At 37.1% G+C, this 17,776-nt stretch overlaps 1 long non-coding RNA gene across 1 annotated transcript; it reads right to left on the reverse strand.

Moving 5' to 3' along the window:
* Positions 1-6,195: 6,195 nt before the first annotated feature.
* On the reverse strand, positions 6,196-16,114 carry LOC102901072. Its single transcript, XR_440112.5, has 4 exons — positions 15,381-16,114; positions 12,648-12,746; positions 7,134-7,324; positions 6,196-6,949 (listed from the first exon to the last, which is right to left on the reverse strand). It is a non-coding gene; the product is annotated as an uncharacterized LOC102901072 (long non-coding RNA).
* Positions 16,115-17,776: the final 1,662 nt, after the last annotated feature.

Here is a 17,776-nt window from a genome sequence, read left to right on the forward strand (position 1 = left end):
TATTTTGGAAAAATCTCAAGTATATACTGGAGCAGAGGAGTTGTATAATAGACTGAACATATCTGTCATTTAGCTTGAACAATTCTCAACAAATTAACATATAGCCAATCGTGTTTTATCCCTACCTAATGCCTGCTATTCTCCATTATTTTGAAGCAAATCATAAACATTCTATTATTTATTCTATATTTCACTGTTTCCAAAAGATGTGAACTCATTTGCATAATTATACCCATCAAATAATGATCATATTTAAAGATTAGTGATTATTTCATAGTAAAACCAAGCATCCAATCAACATTCTTATTTCCTCAATGTCCGTGTATTAAATATTACATTTGGAGTGTAATTAAATTTTTACATTAACTAAAGTTAAACTGACATTATTGAGACTTTATTTTTTTTAATTTTTTTTTTCAACGTTTTTTATTTTATTTTTGGGACAGAGAGAGAGAGCATGAACGGGGGAGGGGCAGAGAGAGAGGGGGACACAGAATCGGAAACAGGCTCCAGGCTCCGAGCCATCAGCCCAGAGCCTGACGCGGGGCTCAAACTCACGGACCGCGAGATGGTGACCTGGCTGAAGTCGGACGCTTAACCGACTGCGCCACCCAGGCGCCCCTATTGAGACTTTCTATCCAAGATAAAGGTGCATCTTTGCACTTATTCAAATATATTTTTCTATTATATTTCTCAGTTCTATACTGCCTTTTTGAAAATATGACTTCTATTTCTTGGCTGAGATTTTCTATTTGTTTTTCATTTGTTTCAAGAAAATGTGTAATTTATGTTGAGGCGCTTTTATCATGCCTGCTTCAAGGTCCTTATGAGGTAATTCTAATATTCATCTCCATGTTGGCATTAGTTGATTATCATTTCTCATTCGAGTTGTGAATTCCTGGTTCTTGGTCTGATGGGAATGGGCGATTTTCAACTGCATGCTGGATATTTGGGCAATTATGTTAAGAGTCTCTGAGTTGTTTCAATTTTTAAATTTAAGATAGTCATCGTGGTCAGGTTTAGCAAGTAGATCTTGGTCTACTTTCATAGACTGTGGGTCCGTGACAATTTAATTTTCAGACTTTGCAGTGCTATTGTTCTGCTTATTTATTTGTTGTTGTAAGGGTGTCACTAGTCTTTGATGGTGCTGCTTGAGGAGACAGAAAAAGCTTTGAGTTCTGGGCCACCTGGTGCCACTAGGTAGGGGAAGAGTCTCTAGCCTGCAGAGTTAAAGAAGCTTCACATGTTGGTCTGCTGGTGATGATAGTATTCACCTAATGGTGCTGTCCATCTGTCTCTCAGTGGGGAAGGGGAGTCTCAGGAATGTAGGAACAAAGTCTTCATGGGCTGCATACTTGTGGATCCTCCTTGTTGATAACCCCTGGCCTCCAGGTGTCTCTCAGTTGGGAGAATGGAATAACACTTCCCTTGCAGTAACTTTGTAAGCACTTACTGTATTTCTCCTCCAGTAATGGGTGATATTGTTTCAATTGAAGCCCATTTCAAAGTCTACTTTTTCCAAAAAGAAAGTCATCAGTTTCTCTGTTTGGGGGTCACCAAACTTTTTCTGTAAATAGTTTAATAGTAAATATTTTGGTTTTGCAAACCATAGGGTCTCTGTCACAATTACTCTACTCTGACATTTTAGCAAAGCAGCCATATACAATACAGAAAAGAATGGGTGTGTTTCAATAAAACTTTAATTACAAAAACAGACAGCTGGCCAGATTTAGCCTCTAGTTCACAGAACCCTGTTCAAAGTTTTAAAATTTATTTATGTAAACTAATGCAGAATAGTTTCTTATTTCTATTTTAAATTTCTCCTATTATGACTATTTTCTCCTTGTCATTTTAGATTTTGTGTATTTGTTCTTTCTTCCTTTTGTTTCTAAGTTACACAATGCTTTGCCTGTTTTGTTGATTTTGTCGATTTTTTTCAAAGACCTAGTATTTAGTTTTATTTAATAATTCCATTTTTTTGGTGTTTAATTCATCAGTTTTGTTTTTAATCTTCACTAATTTCTTTCTACTTTAGTGTGTGTGGGGGGGGTGGGGGTGGGGGGGTGTTTCTTTTTCTAAAATCCTGAGGTGGAAATTCATGTTTGTTTACATTGCTATTTGGATAAATCATTAATTCTGTTAATTTTCCCCTGATAACTTCTTCTCTGTTTCCCACAGATTCAAATATATCATGTTTTTATGTTACAATTAAAAGAAATTTTATAATTTTATTTTTCATTTTCTTTTAGATCTAAGGATTTTTTTTAAAAAAATTCTAAATAAAAATCTTTCAGGTTTTGATTTAGTTATTAATTTTTAGTTTTCTTTCATTATGGTCTAAAACTATTAATTTACATTATTTTTAGTCTTTTGAATTTATTGAGTTCTTTTTCTGTACTTTGATATAGTCAACTTCATAAATATTTCATATCCACTTGATGGAAAGTGCTTCCTCCATTATCAGGATTGATTTTGATATGTATCTCTTATCTAAGATCTACTTTGTTGAATATATTATATCTACCTTATTAAATATATCATACTTTTTTTTATAGCTTTACCAATACCTTGTCCACTTGATTTGACTTAGATGGTCAAAATTTTCTCTATTAATGTAATTTCTGCTTTATGAAAGTTGGTACTATGTTATTGAATAAATGTAGCCATTAGCACAATGAAGTCTTAATTTTGTATTTCTTAATGCATTTGGTCTTAATTCTACTTTCTCAGATTTATAGTATGTAACATAGTGTTCAGTTATTATTATTATTATTTTAAGTAGGTGCCATGCCCACCATGGAGCCAGATGCAGGGCTTGAACTCACGACCCTGAGATCAAGACCTGAACTAAGATCAAGAGTCAGATGCTTAACCTACAGAGCCACCCAGGTCCTCCAGTGTTCAAGCATCATTTGTTAACTGGGGACACCTGGGTGGCTCAGTTGTTTGAGCGTCTGACGGTTGGTTTCAGCTGAGGTCATAATCTCAGGTTTAGTGGGTTCAGGTCCTGTATCAGGCTCCATGCTGACAGTGCAGAGCCTGCTTGGGATTTTCTCTCTCTCTCCCTCTCTCTCTCTGCCCCTCCCTGGCTTGTGCTCTCTCTCTCTCTCTCTCTCTCTCGAAAATACATAAAAACAAAATAAATAAATAATGATTTGTTAACCGGTCTGAATGTTTTTTTTTTACTTCAAATGGGTGTTTTAAACTTATTTACATTTTTTGACATGATCAACACATCAATATTTCGTGCCCTATATCGGTTTCATACATAAAGATATATGTATATATACATAATATGTACATAAATGACTTATACTAATACACTAAAAACTTACATTAATATCTTTTTATAGTACCTTTAAATTTGCTTTTGGCTATTGCTTATTGATTCGCCACTATGAGCTATGTTGAAATTAGCCAGTAACCTTTCCTTTCTCCCTAATTTTTGCACAATATCCAAAATGAAGTTATATTCTTTTATTCCAGGTTAATACTGTTAAAGCAATCAGCAATCTTCTTTTTATAAATACTCTGCTTTCTCTTCTCCATTTGATTATTGTTCCATATCTACATTGCAAGAAAATACAGACACTGCATTATTGACTTCAAAACCTCTCTAATCTTTTGGTTGGCTAAAGCTCATTCTACAGTAAATTACTCAGGTAGAGCTCATGGAAATAATATTTTCTAAATCACTACATGTGATTATAAATAATATTTTCTAAATCACTACATGTTCATAGGCATTTATTTGCAGCTTTTATGTTGACAGTTGGTTTGTCTACATAGAAAATGTGTCTTAAATTTTCTTTCTTCTGAGTATCTTAAATGCTACTCTATTCCATATGTGGGATAGAGTGTTGCTGTAGAAAACTCAAATGATAATCTTATTTTCTTTCATTATGTATGGTTTTGTTCTTTACCTCAAGGCACATGGGATTTGTTTAATCCAGTATTTCTACTAAACTATGCCTTGATGTTTACCTTTCTGTGTAGATTTTCCCAAGTATGTGGTATATATGTTAATAAGTTGCAAATAATCTTTTATTTCAAGAAATTGAAAAAACTTTTAGTGAGAGTATATTCTGTTCCCTTGGTTTGTTTTTCATATAATGACTCATATATAAATGTGTTGAACCTTCTTTATGAATCTCTATCACTTTCCTTCAAATTTCTTTTTAATCTTCTAATTTTTTTTTTTTTTTAATGAGAGAGAGAGCCTGAGCAGGGAGAGGGGCAGAGAGGGAAACAGAGGATTCAAAGCCGCTTTGCACTGATAGCAGTGAGGCTGATGTGGGGCTCAAACTCACGAACCACAAGATCATGACCTGAGCCAAAGTCAGATGCTCAACTGACTGAGACCCCCAGACACCCCCTTTCTAATTTGTTTTTAATTTGTTCCTTCTTTCCATCTTCTACTTCTATTAAGGCATTATCAGTAGTGTTATTCATTTTCATATCCTTTGTACTCTATTCTTTTTTAAAAATTTTTTTAATGTTTATTTTTGAGAGAGACAGAGACAGAGACAGAGACAGAGTGCAAGTGGGGGAGGGACAGAGAGAGAGGGAGACACAGAATCCAAAGAAGGCTTCAGGCTCTGATCTGTCAGCACAGAGCCAGATGCGGGGCTCAAACTCATGAACCTGCGAGATCATGACCTGAGATGAAGTTGGAGGCTTAACCAACTGAGCCACCCAGGTGACCCTGTACTCTATTCTTTACTTATGAGATGATCGTTTCTTTTTCTTTTCTGAGTCTGTCCCCCATTTTTCCCCAAATGTAGCTTTTCTCCAACTACTTTATTTATATTTTTAAAAATTATAATAGCTTCTATCATTTTCTTAATTTTTGTAGATAATCTTAAAATACTAGTGTATTCATTTCTTGTCCCTGTTATGACAAATTGCCACAAGCTTGATGTATTAAGACAATGTATATGTATTATTTTACAGTTCTGAGTGTCAGAATCCAAAATTGATCTCACTGGGTTAACTTACTTAACTCACTTAAGGTTCTAACAAGGCTGAGTTCCTTCTGGAGACTCTACGTGAGATTCTGTTTTCTTGCTCTTCCCAGCTTCTAGAGATTGCCTACATCCTTGGCCTATAGCTGCATCTATGCATCTTCAAAGCCAGTGATTTTGGACCAAGTTTTTGTCCTGCCACCATCTCTCTAATTCTCTGTTTTTAGCCTCCCTTATCTAAGGTCCCTTGATAGCACATTGGGCCAACCAGAGTGATTCAGGCTAATCTCCTTATTTTGTTTAGTTTACTCCTGATTAGCAACCTGAGTCTATCTGCAACCTTCTTCTTTGCAATACAATTCTTCTTTGCCATGCAATCTAACATATTCACAAGTTCAGGGGATTAAGATGAAAATATCTGTAGGGAGCCATTATTATGCCTATCACAATTAGCATACAATTTTCAAAAGTTTGAGGACATGACATTTTTACACGTTTTCATTTTCTGTAGAAATCTTATTCTTTTTATTCTCTTGTCTTAGTCATTACACTATATTGGATACAACCATAATCCCTGTAAGTAAAGAAATTTTTCTGATAGTCTGGTATATTTCTCTTCTCTTTCCTCACCTGTCTTTTTTTTTTTTCCCTATTGCCTTTATCCTGTTTGTTGAATTCTACTCCTAGAAGTTTCTCCTCAGTATGGGGCTTAGTGTTAGAAGATAGCTTTGTTTGATTTTTTATTTTTTGAAATCTATCTATTTATTTTGAGAGAGAGCATGAGTGAGGGAGGGACAGAGAGAGAGGGAGAGAAAGAATCTCAAGCAGACTCCACATTCAGCACAAGCCTGACACAGAACTCAGTCCCACAACCATGATATCACAACCTGAGCCGATATCAAGAGTCAGACACTTAACTAACTGAGCCACCCAGCCTCCCCTCTTTTCTTTTTCTTTTTTCTTTTTTTTTTTGAAGATAGTTTTTAAATACTTTTTAATGTTTATTTTTATTTATTTTTTTTTTAATTTTTTTAACATTTCATTTATTTTTGAGAGAGACAGAGACAGAGTGCGAGCAGGGGAGGAGCAGAGAGAGAGGGAGTACAGAATCTGAAGCAGGCTTCAGGCTCCAAGCTTTCAGCACAGAACCTTATGTGGGGCTCGAACTCATGAACCATGAGATCATAACCTGAGCCGAAGTCAGACACTGAAACAACTGAGCCACCCAGGCAACCTTGGAAGATAGGTTTTGTTTTAATAATTTTGAGAGTTTATAGGCCCAGATGCCTCAAGCACCATTAGAATTTATGGTAGTATAATCCATTGTAGTCTTTTTTGAGTTGGATTCTACAGAAACCCGTCATATTCTTTCTGATGCTATTCTCAGATTAGCCCAGTGCTCACCATTCTCAGAACTAACAGATATCCAGTTGTCTTCCTTCTGCGTCTCCCCACACAGGTATGAATACCTTGTATTGTGAACTGTTGGTGGTTGGTCACCACTCACATTTGGAGGTACAGGAAAATATATTTTCATATGTTTTCTTATATGGGTGTTTGGTTTTACCATAGTCATTACTTTGTTTATTTTAATGGATAGTCAGACAGATTCAAGAAATGTGCCGTCACCATCTTCCAGATTTCTCTCTAACTTAACCAGCAGAAGAAGTAGGTACAGGAGGCTCAGACTCCTTTTGAGTGGTAAGTGGGGACAAATAATATTATTTGTTATTATAGATTTTCTATTTCTTTAACTCCATCTGTTTCATTTAAGGAAGGCACAGTAAGGTAGGAAGGCAAAACTAGGCAACTGTGGAGAGGCAAACAGTTCATTCAGGAGGGCCGCTTAAGTGAGAAAACCTTCTCTTTTTCCCACCACAGAAGTTCTTGGTCCAGGTCATAGCTTGGATGCATTTATCAATTTATTTGATAATTCTTCATTTATTCAGATATTTATAATGTAACTCCTATTTCCTGGGTTCACTCTGAAAGATACAAAGATAATGGAAACCTGCAGCTTATTTGCAAATGTCTTGAGTCTAGTACGGAAGATAGGATGAATTTACAAATAACTGTAATATAGATGCTAAAAAGGTATGTCCTCATAGAGAGGGCTAATTAATCAGAAAAGTACTAAAATAAATAACAAACTGTTATTTTCCCCTCTACCTCATTTCCATCTGAATCTTCTCAACAGCTGAAGAATATGCTTTAGATAGACAGCCAAGCTTTGTTTTTCAAATCCCTCAGAAGAGGGGAGGAGATGGTTTTGTTCATCTGAAGGGATGTTCATAAGAGAGATGTTGTCTCTCAAGGAGTGCTTGTTTAACAGCAATTACCACGTGATTAAGTCCAACATTCTGGCAAGAAAGGAAAACCAAAAATATTCATCATGAAGTTATTCAGTTTTAGAAAAGGGAACTATGGCAAAATTTGGGCTTTTCTTAGGGAAAAAATCCTGAAAGAAATAGTTCTGAAAGTAAATAACCATGAAGAAGTCTGGAGACTGTTTAAGAACAGCTTATTGGAAACTCAGGAAAAATGTTTGACTCAGCCCAAAAAGAGCAAGCATTTGAAAATAAACACTAAATGCCTAAATGGCAAAGGAAAGAAGGCGGTTTAAAAAAAGGAGGGGATAAGGGCAAGGAATCATTTTAGGGAGGAATAGAATTTTCCAGGAAGAAGAGTGGGAATTCTATAAATGTGACAAGTCAAATTTAAACAAATTTAAACAGGTCAAGAGCTACTTAATTACAAGGCACCTTGCAAGAGAATCCAAAATAAAACACTAAGGTCCTTAAACAAAGAAAGGAAAGTAGGTAAAGTATTAACAGAACTTCTTGAGATTCAAGATAAGGAGGCTGTACTCAAGCACATGAAGGCAAAACATTTGCTGTAATGTTCATGAAAAAAGGAATTTTATGAAGATATAGCACTTTAAATTGCATTTTAAATGAAGAATCTGTATCAATTAGCTTTTGCTGCCTAACAAATGACTCCAAAACTTAGCTATTTAACACAACAATGATTGGACCATGATTCAGCAGATGGACAATTTGTGCTGGGATCAGCTGGGCAGTTCTGCTGGATTTATCTGTCTCTCACTCAAGTGGCTGCAGTCAGCTCTTGGCTCAGCTGGAGCTGGATGGTCAGGATGGCCTCACCTACCAGTCTGGCAATCCTGAACTTCTCCTCCCTGGTTCTCATCCATGTGATTTCTGGTCAGGACTGCCACATCCTTGTTAAAGGATGACATGTGCAGCCACAGAGAGTGAGTCTTAATGTATAACCATTCATGTGCCTGGGTTTTGTCTTCCTCATGTCCCATTGGCCAGAGCAAGTCGCGTGGTTATGCTCAGATTCAAAGGAGCAAGAATAAAATTCCACCTCTTATTAGAAAGAATGGCAATGTTACATTACGAAGAGATGCGTATATAAGCGTAGCAGGGATTATTGTGGCCATCTCTACAGACAATCCATCATAGTTTGCCCACTAGCCACAGAAGAAACTTTCCTCCCACATACATTCTCTTTCTTCCCCAGAAGTCACTTCTCATTATGGTATTCATTTTGAATTAATTACAAGATCTTCATCTAAATAAGGTCCAGAAACAGATGAGGATCTTTAGACACAGTTCCTCAAATGTGACTCCTCTTTATTCAAAGACTTAGCACTGAAGTTATTTATATCATGCACACACACACACACACACATACACACACACATACACACACACTATGTAATAGAAAGAATAGCTAACAGCAATAGATACTTCCACTCAAATGGGAAGAAAGAAATACAGGTAGTCACACTGGTTGGTAGCTATTGTAAAATCTTTCCAAGTAAACGTTGACAAGGGCCTCTACTCCTAGAGAAGGGCATGTTCCTTAACTGGAGCCCAATTTTAATACCAGGAATGGTTCCCAAGTCCATTGTTCAGTATAGCTCTAGAAGCCTGAGTCTTATCCATAGAAATTTGGGGCTCAGAGGCTTCTCTTGGTTTCCAACTGTTTCTTTTCTCTTTAGGATAATCTCTCACCAAGTTTTATAAGTTCCCCTATGAAGAGGAATGAAGTCCACTCCTTGTTCCAAAATCTACATCCACAATTTCTTTGGAATAGACACTTCTTTGTTTGGGCAGCATGTCAGGCTGATATAGGAAAGCACCCTTAAAATTACTGAAAGCTCTTTTGTCCAGCTGAAAGAGTCTGCTAAGCACCACCTTACCTCTTCCGGAGGATTTTTAAAGGATCTGATAGCCATATACTTGATTTACCCTTATCAAGGAGCCATTTCTTATTTTGAGAATCTTTTGCCGTCTGGAGAGGTTGGATGTGAAAACAGCTTTATTTTCCAACCTAGAAATTTGGCTTCCCTCTACATCTCTAAATTCTGCTTGCCAAATCATTCTTTCTTTAGCTCCTCTTTTTCTCACAGTATCATATAAGGTACAGCGAGAAGCCAATGGACGCTTTAACCATTTGGCCATAATATCATTTTAGGCATATCTACAAGGTTATTAGGTACATTTTTAATCCCATGACAGCTATGTCAACTCTTTCACGGCTACATAACATGGGTTATCTTTTTAGCTGGCTATTGCTGTTTCCTCACCACTTTCCTAGCCTCTAACAGCTCATTTGCCTTTTTTTCAGGCTTTGACAGCAGTTTCTGCATTACTTTTTCAGCCTTCATTTCCAATCTTATTCCAAAGTCATTGCTACATGTTTTGAGTTTTGTTACAGCATCCTACCACTTCTGGTACCAATTTTTGTATCAGTTCAATTTTACTGCATAATAAACTATTCCTGTAAGAAACTGCCTAGAAGAAAACAAGCATATTTTTTGTTGACCACAATTCTGTAGATGGACTGGGAGTTCTTCTGGTCTGGATCAGCTCCCTGAGGATTGGGGAGCCTAGAGTGGCCTTGCTTGGATGACCAAGGCCAAGCTAACCTGGGACAAGTGGGCCTCTTTTCACATGGCTCAGCTCCCCAAGGAAGCTAATCCAGCTTGCCCACATGGCAACAGTTTTTCTAGGACGGGAAGGGAAGGCAAGCCCCAATGGGCAAACACATTTCAAGCCTTTGTTTGCATATATCTTATTGGCCAAAGCAAGTCACGGGCCAAGCCCATATGCAGGGAGTGGAGAAATAAATTCCACATCTTACTCTGAGACACAACCAACCCACACTGAAAAGGTATGTATTTATAAGAATGAGAACAATAACTGTGGCCCTCTTTGCAAACGTTTTACCACAAAAGCTAACAATTACAGACTTAACAGCAGAAAATGCACACAAATGTGCTAGACTGACTGATAAACTAGACAGAGATAAATCATGTATCTTCAGAAAATCGTCAGGCATAGAGAAAGTGACCATAACGTATAACTTGACAGAGATGGCCATAAGGCCTGAGATGTATAACCAGTGATCACACTTTCATTCTATGTGAAGATCACTAGAGAAGATTCTAGGGAGTGCAAAAGATGAGTATCAGTTAATGGAATCATAAACTGGTAGAATCAAGTCCACATTTAGGGGCATATAGGATCACTGAAAAGCAGTATTTTATATGCCCCCACCATACAAACATTCCCTTAAATGTAGCCAAGACAAGCAGATCAAAAGCAATATCAAGGGTACCCTGAAGGGAAAAGAAGACAGTATTTTCCAAAATGCCAGCCTTAAACTTAAGGACTGAGATGTGGGAAGCTGAGGTGGAGGTGGGAGCAAGGGGGTGGCAATTAAAGGAAGTTGAAGTGCTATCTCTCCTGACACCCCTAACACATCAGAATTATATCTGCTGAAATGTAACCATAGGAGTGTCTCAGGTAATTTTAACCCCCATTTGGGATAACATTCTTCCTTCTTCTCTTCTAGTTATTTCCCAGGAGTTTTAGGAATTTGTTCTCTGTTGAATTATGGATCTTCCCAGAGCACAAAGTCTGGAGTGATGACCCCAATTGCTATAAACCAGAAACAGCTCTGAGATGGAGCCATAATAAAAAGGTGGAATGTCTAAAAATAACCTAGTAGGGGAAAGGCACCATTTGTAACCAATCTAAAAAATGCTCTGAGAATACATATAGCTATTTCTTTCTTTTGTATCATAGCTACATGAAAAGACTAGAAAGAAAGACATTAAAATTATAACATTGGTTATCTTTGTTGTTTGAACTCTATGATATTTCAATTTTTCTTTAGTTTGGATGTTTTATATTATAAATATTTCTTTATAAAATAAAAGCAGATTATACATTAGAAATGACAATAATTAAAAATATGAACTGATTCAATATTAAGTCATATTTGCTTCAAATACTTTGTTATAAAAGCAGAGTATAAAATATACATCCTGAGATTATTCTTTCTAAGGTTAAAATAAATGTCACTCTGGGGCACCTGGGTGGCTCAGTCGGTTAAGCATCTGACTTTGGTTCAGGTCATGGTCTCATGGCTTGTGAGTTTAAGCCCCGTGCCAGGCTCTGTGCTAACAGTTCAGAGCCTGGAGCCTGCTTTAGATTTTATGTCTCCTCCTCTCTCTGCCCCTCCCATGCTCATGCTCTGTCTCTCAATAATAAATAAATGTTAAAAATTAAAAAAAATAAATAAATAAAAATTTTAAAAAGTCACTCTTATGAGTGGATAAATATACAGCCTCTCACCCAAAAATTTACTCTAGGAAGCAAATTTTGTTTAGGATTTTAATAAATGATTAGGAATATAGGGAGACATTTTCCAACTGTGTAGATGATTCTGGATGGTTTACTAAATAGAAATCAAATGGCAAGTGATGGGAAGAATTTGCAGATTGATTACACAATAATATGACATAGACACACAAATGACCAATGAGTTTCAGGGTGGACAAAATAAAAGAAATGCTGAGGTGGCATTTACAGAGCTTGAAAGTTTGCACCCCTTGAAGAGATTACAATGTAGATAAGATAAGGCATGGGACACTGATTAAGTCAGGGAGATACTTGTTCTTACTATATAAATTCATTAACAGATTGCATGAAGATATATTTATGGGAAACAGACATGAGTCTAAACTCATTTAACATTCCCTAGAAAGGTTTTGTTTTGGCTTTGAACAAAATCTTAACATAAAGCCAAAATTAACACCTTTCCTACTTACCAGATTCCCTGTTAAACTCATGTTTTTCAAAAGATGGGGGATGGGGTAGGGAATAAATAGGCTAACTATACTCCATATCTCTTACTTAATATATTATTATTACCCTCCTCTCCACAACTGTGTTAACATCTATTATAGTGTAACGCAACTGTTAAACATTTAGACAGTGAGACCATCTGGCATAGCCTATATGAGAATTTCTACATTGCCAAACATATTAGAAACTATTTGAACCACATATGTAAGAAAAAAAGGGGTGGGGAAGGATATTTATTCAATCACATAAACTATTCCAAAATATAAAAAACAGTGTCAAACAATGTATCAATATCTGAAAATATCTGCTCTACCAAAGTTCGATACTTCTGTAATCATTTTTCCTGTTTTTTAATTGCTATACCCCCAGCCCCTGAAAAATAGATGGTGTATCTATTAGCCACTTAGTAAACATTTGTAAGTGAATTAGTGAATAAATGAAAAATATTTTTGTATGTGAGAAACTTCTTTTTTGAGAAGAGGCAGCTCCAGGGACTCACAGTGCTTAGAGTGGAGTCTCTCCATAGTAACATCTTATCTTTCTCTTTGGGTCCATCCAAATTCTACTGTTCTTCCAAACTCATGTCGTGATCTTTATGCTACGTGAAATATGTTAGAAAAAGACAAATACCATATTATTTCACTTCTTTGTGCAATCTAAAAAACAAAGCAAATGAATAAACAAACAAAAAGCAGAGTCACACCTATAAATACAGAGAACAATCTGATGGTTGCCCAAGGGAAGGGGATGGGGGTAGAGGATGGGCAAAATGGGTGAAGGGGAGTGGGAGATACAAACTTCCAGTTATGGAATGAGTAAGCCTGAAAATAAAAGATACAGCATTGGGAATAGAATTAATGATATTGTAATAGAGTTCTCTGGTGAGCACAGCATAACATATAGAGAAGTTGATTCCCTACAGAAGTTGTACACCTAAAACTAATGTCATATTCTGTGTCAATTATACTCAAATAAAAAAAAATAAAAATGAAAAAAAAATCACGTTGTAATCTAAACCTTTTAAGATTTCTCTATGAGTCCAGACTTCACTAGTCTTCTAACTAGACTTTATCAGTCCACCATATATACATATAACTTTGTTTGACTCTTTCTCAGTGTTTACTATTGATACACATTTTCTGAATGGACTATAACCTTTTCATGTTGTGTCTTCTTCCTAATTTATTAATACAGAAATTAATAAGGCATGGTCCCTGCCCTTAAGAAGATCCACGTAAAATAAACGAGTTCAGCATGTCAAGCATTATATATGCTTTGGTAGACATTTGGGTTGGTTCTCCTAATCACAATTCCACCCTCCTTCTAGTTTAAGGGATTCAAAATCTAATTTCTAAATTTCCCATATGCACTTGAGGCTAAGTTTTAAAATCTGAGCAAGGACTTGAAGGACAGCTCAAAATAAATGTGGGGTAGCAACCCTCTTCCTGCCTGTATTGATACTGGCAAGCAAGGTCATACAGGTGTGTTGGTGGTGGCTGGACTCCATGTCCCAGAGGCTAGTCACCAGCTAATGACCATGAGGGAAATTGTGGGAGCAGCAAAAATTTCTGATCTCTGGGTAGCTGCTATGATGGTGTGACCTTCAAATCAATAGTCCAGAGTGACTTTTTAACTTCAGTTCCTTCTAACCTTTGGGGATCCAATTCCCTGAATTAAACACAGCTTGAAATCACTGGTATTATCCATCTTGCTCTGAACTGTGATTAATCCACATGGTATGGTATGAATATAAAGAATAAAGCAGAGGGGCTCCTGGGTGGCTCAGTGGGTTAAGCGTCTGACTTCAGCTCAGGTCATGATCTCGTGGTCTGTGAATTCAAGCCCCACATCGGGCTCTGCGCTGACAGCTCAGAGCCTGGAGCCTGCTTCGGATTCTGTGTCTCATTCTCTCTCTGCCCCTCCCCCACTTGTGCTCTGTCTCTCTCTGTCTCTCAAAGATTAATAAATGTGAAAAATTAAAAAAAAAGAGAATAGAGCAGAGACACTAGAAAAGAGCAGTAATAATGGAAAGATAATTGTTCAGCTGAGCCAAGCAGATGAAGGGTGGAAGAACGTAGTGTAAACATGAGAGCACAGTAGTAACTCCGAGTTAAAGACCAGATAGAAACAGAGATAGAAACAACAGAATGTTTCTATCAGGAAACTTACAGAAAATCTACCCCAGCCCCATTAGTTAAAAAATAAATAAATAAAATAAAAAACACTCAAAGAGGGAAAGGAACTTTATCTGAAAAATGGGAAGTGTGAGTCTAATGGGCACCAGAAGAAAGAGACCTTCTGATGTCCAATCCATTGCTTATTCAACTTACAAGATCCTGTAATTTTTATTACACGAAACTGTTGAGAAGTATGTTGGTATTTCACTTCTTATCTAAAAAAGCATCACAAATCTCAATATGATATTATGGTTGTATTTCTCTTGTTAGTTTTATTTTTTTTAATTCTTTAAAATGTTTATTTATTTATTTTGAGAGGAGGTGTTGGGGAGGGGCAGAGAGAGGAAAGAGAATCCCAAGCAGGCTCTGCACTGTCAGTACAGAGCTCAACATGTGATCTCACGAACTGTGAGATCATGATCTGGGTCAAAACCAAGACTTGCATGGTTAACCAACTGAGCCCCCCAGGTGCTCCTCCATTGTTAGTTTTAAAGGATTAACACAATAGTTACAACTGAGCAGAAAGTATCTTCAAAAGTATATTGAAATGGGTAGCCTCAATAATAATGAGTGAGAATCAAATTCTTCTAACCACTTAGGATTCATCTTTGTATTGCCTGTTTTTAAAAAAACATTTCTTGGGGCACCTGGGTGGCTCAGTTGGTTGAGTGTCCAACTTCAGCTCAGGTCATGATCTTGCGGTTCGTGAGTTCGAGCCCCACATCAGGCTGTGTGCTGGCAGCTTGGAGCCTAGAGCCTGCTTCGGATTCTGCGTCTCCCTGTCTCTCTGCCCTTCCCTGCTCACACTGTCTCTGTCTCTCAATAATAAATAAACATCAAAAAAATTAAAAAAGAAGAAATAAAAACCATTTCTTGATTACCTCTATTTCTCAGCAAATATACTTCCCTCTATAAACACACCAGACAGAACCAGCAATGCTCCTAATCAAACAACACAAGTCCATGAAGGCAGCATTTACATATGCATTTAGTCTGTAAAATTCCTTCAAAGATATTCACTTATGAATCAACCACACCTTTTTAGAGAAACATACCACAGCTTACTGTTCTCTGTGACACTCCTGAGTCCATGAAAATATAGATTTATTTGAAAATGCTCCTCCTCCTACTTTGAGTATGAGATTTTAACTGTCATCATTAGAAGAGTCAACAGTTTCTTTCTTGGCGAACATTTAACTTACTGAAAAACAACGAAATCTTACAGTTGTGTGTCTTATTTCTGGAAGAGATGGCAAAATTTTCCTGATCCGAGACTCTGGTTTGAAGTAGTTTAAGTGTTATTACCTTCATTTTACTGAGGTAAGTAACGCCTCTGAGATTACTTTCCCTTATAAAGTCATAAAGTTAGTCACAGGCAGGAACAATGTCTGCTCTTGCATTTCTCCGTCTTTTTGGTTTCAAACACAGAGGAATTCACTCTTCAGGTTCAGCTTCATCCATATCCCAGCCATCCCTAACTACAGTAGAAAGTACACTCAGAGCTGTGTCCAGTATGAGTTACCGAGTACAGGCCCCAAGTACATGCAGACCCACAATCTCCAATCTCCCTAACCTTTACCACGACTATACAATTCTTATGGATGGGCCCCTGCCTTTCTTTACTTGTATCTTCTGGTGTGATTGAAGCCTTGCATGATCCTCAGTCTGCCCTTGAAGGTTGAGGGAAAGTGCTGACACCCTTGTTATTCCAATATCCTAGAGACTACAATTTGCCTCCCGGATTCCCAGTTCAGGTTGGGATGTTGTTCCAAACACATGGAATCATCTAGAATTATGATGTCACTCACCAGATCAGAATGTAACAGGTGTCTACACAGCATTCTTTCTTTATTTTAATGTTTATTTATTTTTGAGAGAGAGAAAGAGAGTATGAGGGGGAGGAGCAGAGAGAGAGGGTGACACAGAATCTGATGCAGGCCCCAGGCTTTAAGCTGTCAGCCCAGAGCCCAATGCGGGGTTCAAACTCATAAACTGCAAGCTCATGACCTGAGCAGAAGTCGGATGCTTAACCAGCTGAGCCACTCAAGCGCCCCAACAGAGCATTCTTGAGAAAAGAATGACTTGCATAAAATGGCCAATAAAGATCCAAAAGACATTATTATAATTTTTATTTCTATTTACTTGTATTACATTGTTTCTCTTTAAATTTAAATTTTGGGGTGTGTTACCCAAAAAACAAATAATCCAGTGAAGAAATGGGCAGAAAACATGAATAGACACTTCTCTAAAGAAGACATCCAGATGGCCAACAGGCACATGAAAAGATGTTCAACATAGCTCCTCATCAGGGAAATACAAATCAAAACCACACTCAGATATCACCTCACGCCAGTCAGCGTGGCCAAAATGAACAAATCAGGAGACTATAGATGCTGGAGAGGATGTGGAGAAACGGGAACCCTCTTGCACTGCTGGTGGGAATGCAAACTGGTACAGCCACTCTGGAAAACAGTGTAGAGGTTCCTCAAAAAATTAAAAATAGACCTACCCTATGACCCAGCAGTAGCACTACTAGGAATTTACCCAAGGGATACAGAAGTATTGATGCATAGGGGCACTTGTACCCCAATGTTTATAGCAGCACTCTCAACAACAGCCAAATTGTGGAAAGAGCCTAAATGTCCATCAACTGATGAATGGATAAAGAAATTGTGGTTTATGTACACAATGGAGTACTATGTGGCAGTGAGAAAGAATGAAATATGGCCCTTTGTAGCAACGTGGATGGAACTGGAGAGTGTTATGCTAAGTGAAATAAGCCATACAGAGAAAGACAGATACCATATGTTTTCACTCTTATGTGGATCCTGAGAAACTTAATAGAAACCCATGGGGGAGGGGAAGGAAAAAAAAAGAAAAAAAAGAGGTTAGAGTGGGAGAGAGAGCCAAAGCATAAGAGACTCTTAAAAACTGAAAACAAACTGGGGGTTGATGGGGGTGGGAGGGAGGGGAGGGTAGGTGATGGGCATTGAAGAGGGCATCTTTGGGGATGAGCTCTGGGTGTTGTATGGAACCTAATTTGACAGTAAATTTCATATAAAAAATAAATAAAAAATAAATAAATACATTTTGGGGTGTGTTATACAATATACATCTGCATTAGTAGTGTAGTTCATATAATAATTGAGTAAATAAATGTGGAAGTTTATATTAGAAGTACATGCTGAAAAAATATGCATGCTCAAGTCAATATGGAGATCATGCTTTAGGAATATAGGCAGCAGAGTCCCTTTATGTGCTTCTAGACAGCTCCACAAAATTGTGGTTCATATCTGCTTGTGGATAGTACCCTCATACTTAGCACTATTCTGCCATACAATAGGTTTTCAATAAATCATTGTTGAATGAATGAAACAATGGATCAATAAGTGACTCAAAACTGGCCTAAATCAAAAGTTACCATGTATCTTTAGATCCTATAGTTGGTTGT

This window comes from Felis catus, chromosome B1 (assembly GCF_018350175.1).
Source record: "Felis catus isolate Fca126 chromosome B1, F.catus_Fca126_mat1.0, whole genome shotgun sequence".
Taxonomy (NCBI): domain Eukaryota; kingdom Metazoa; phylum Chordata; class Mammalia; order Carnivora; family Felidae; genus Felis; species Felis catus.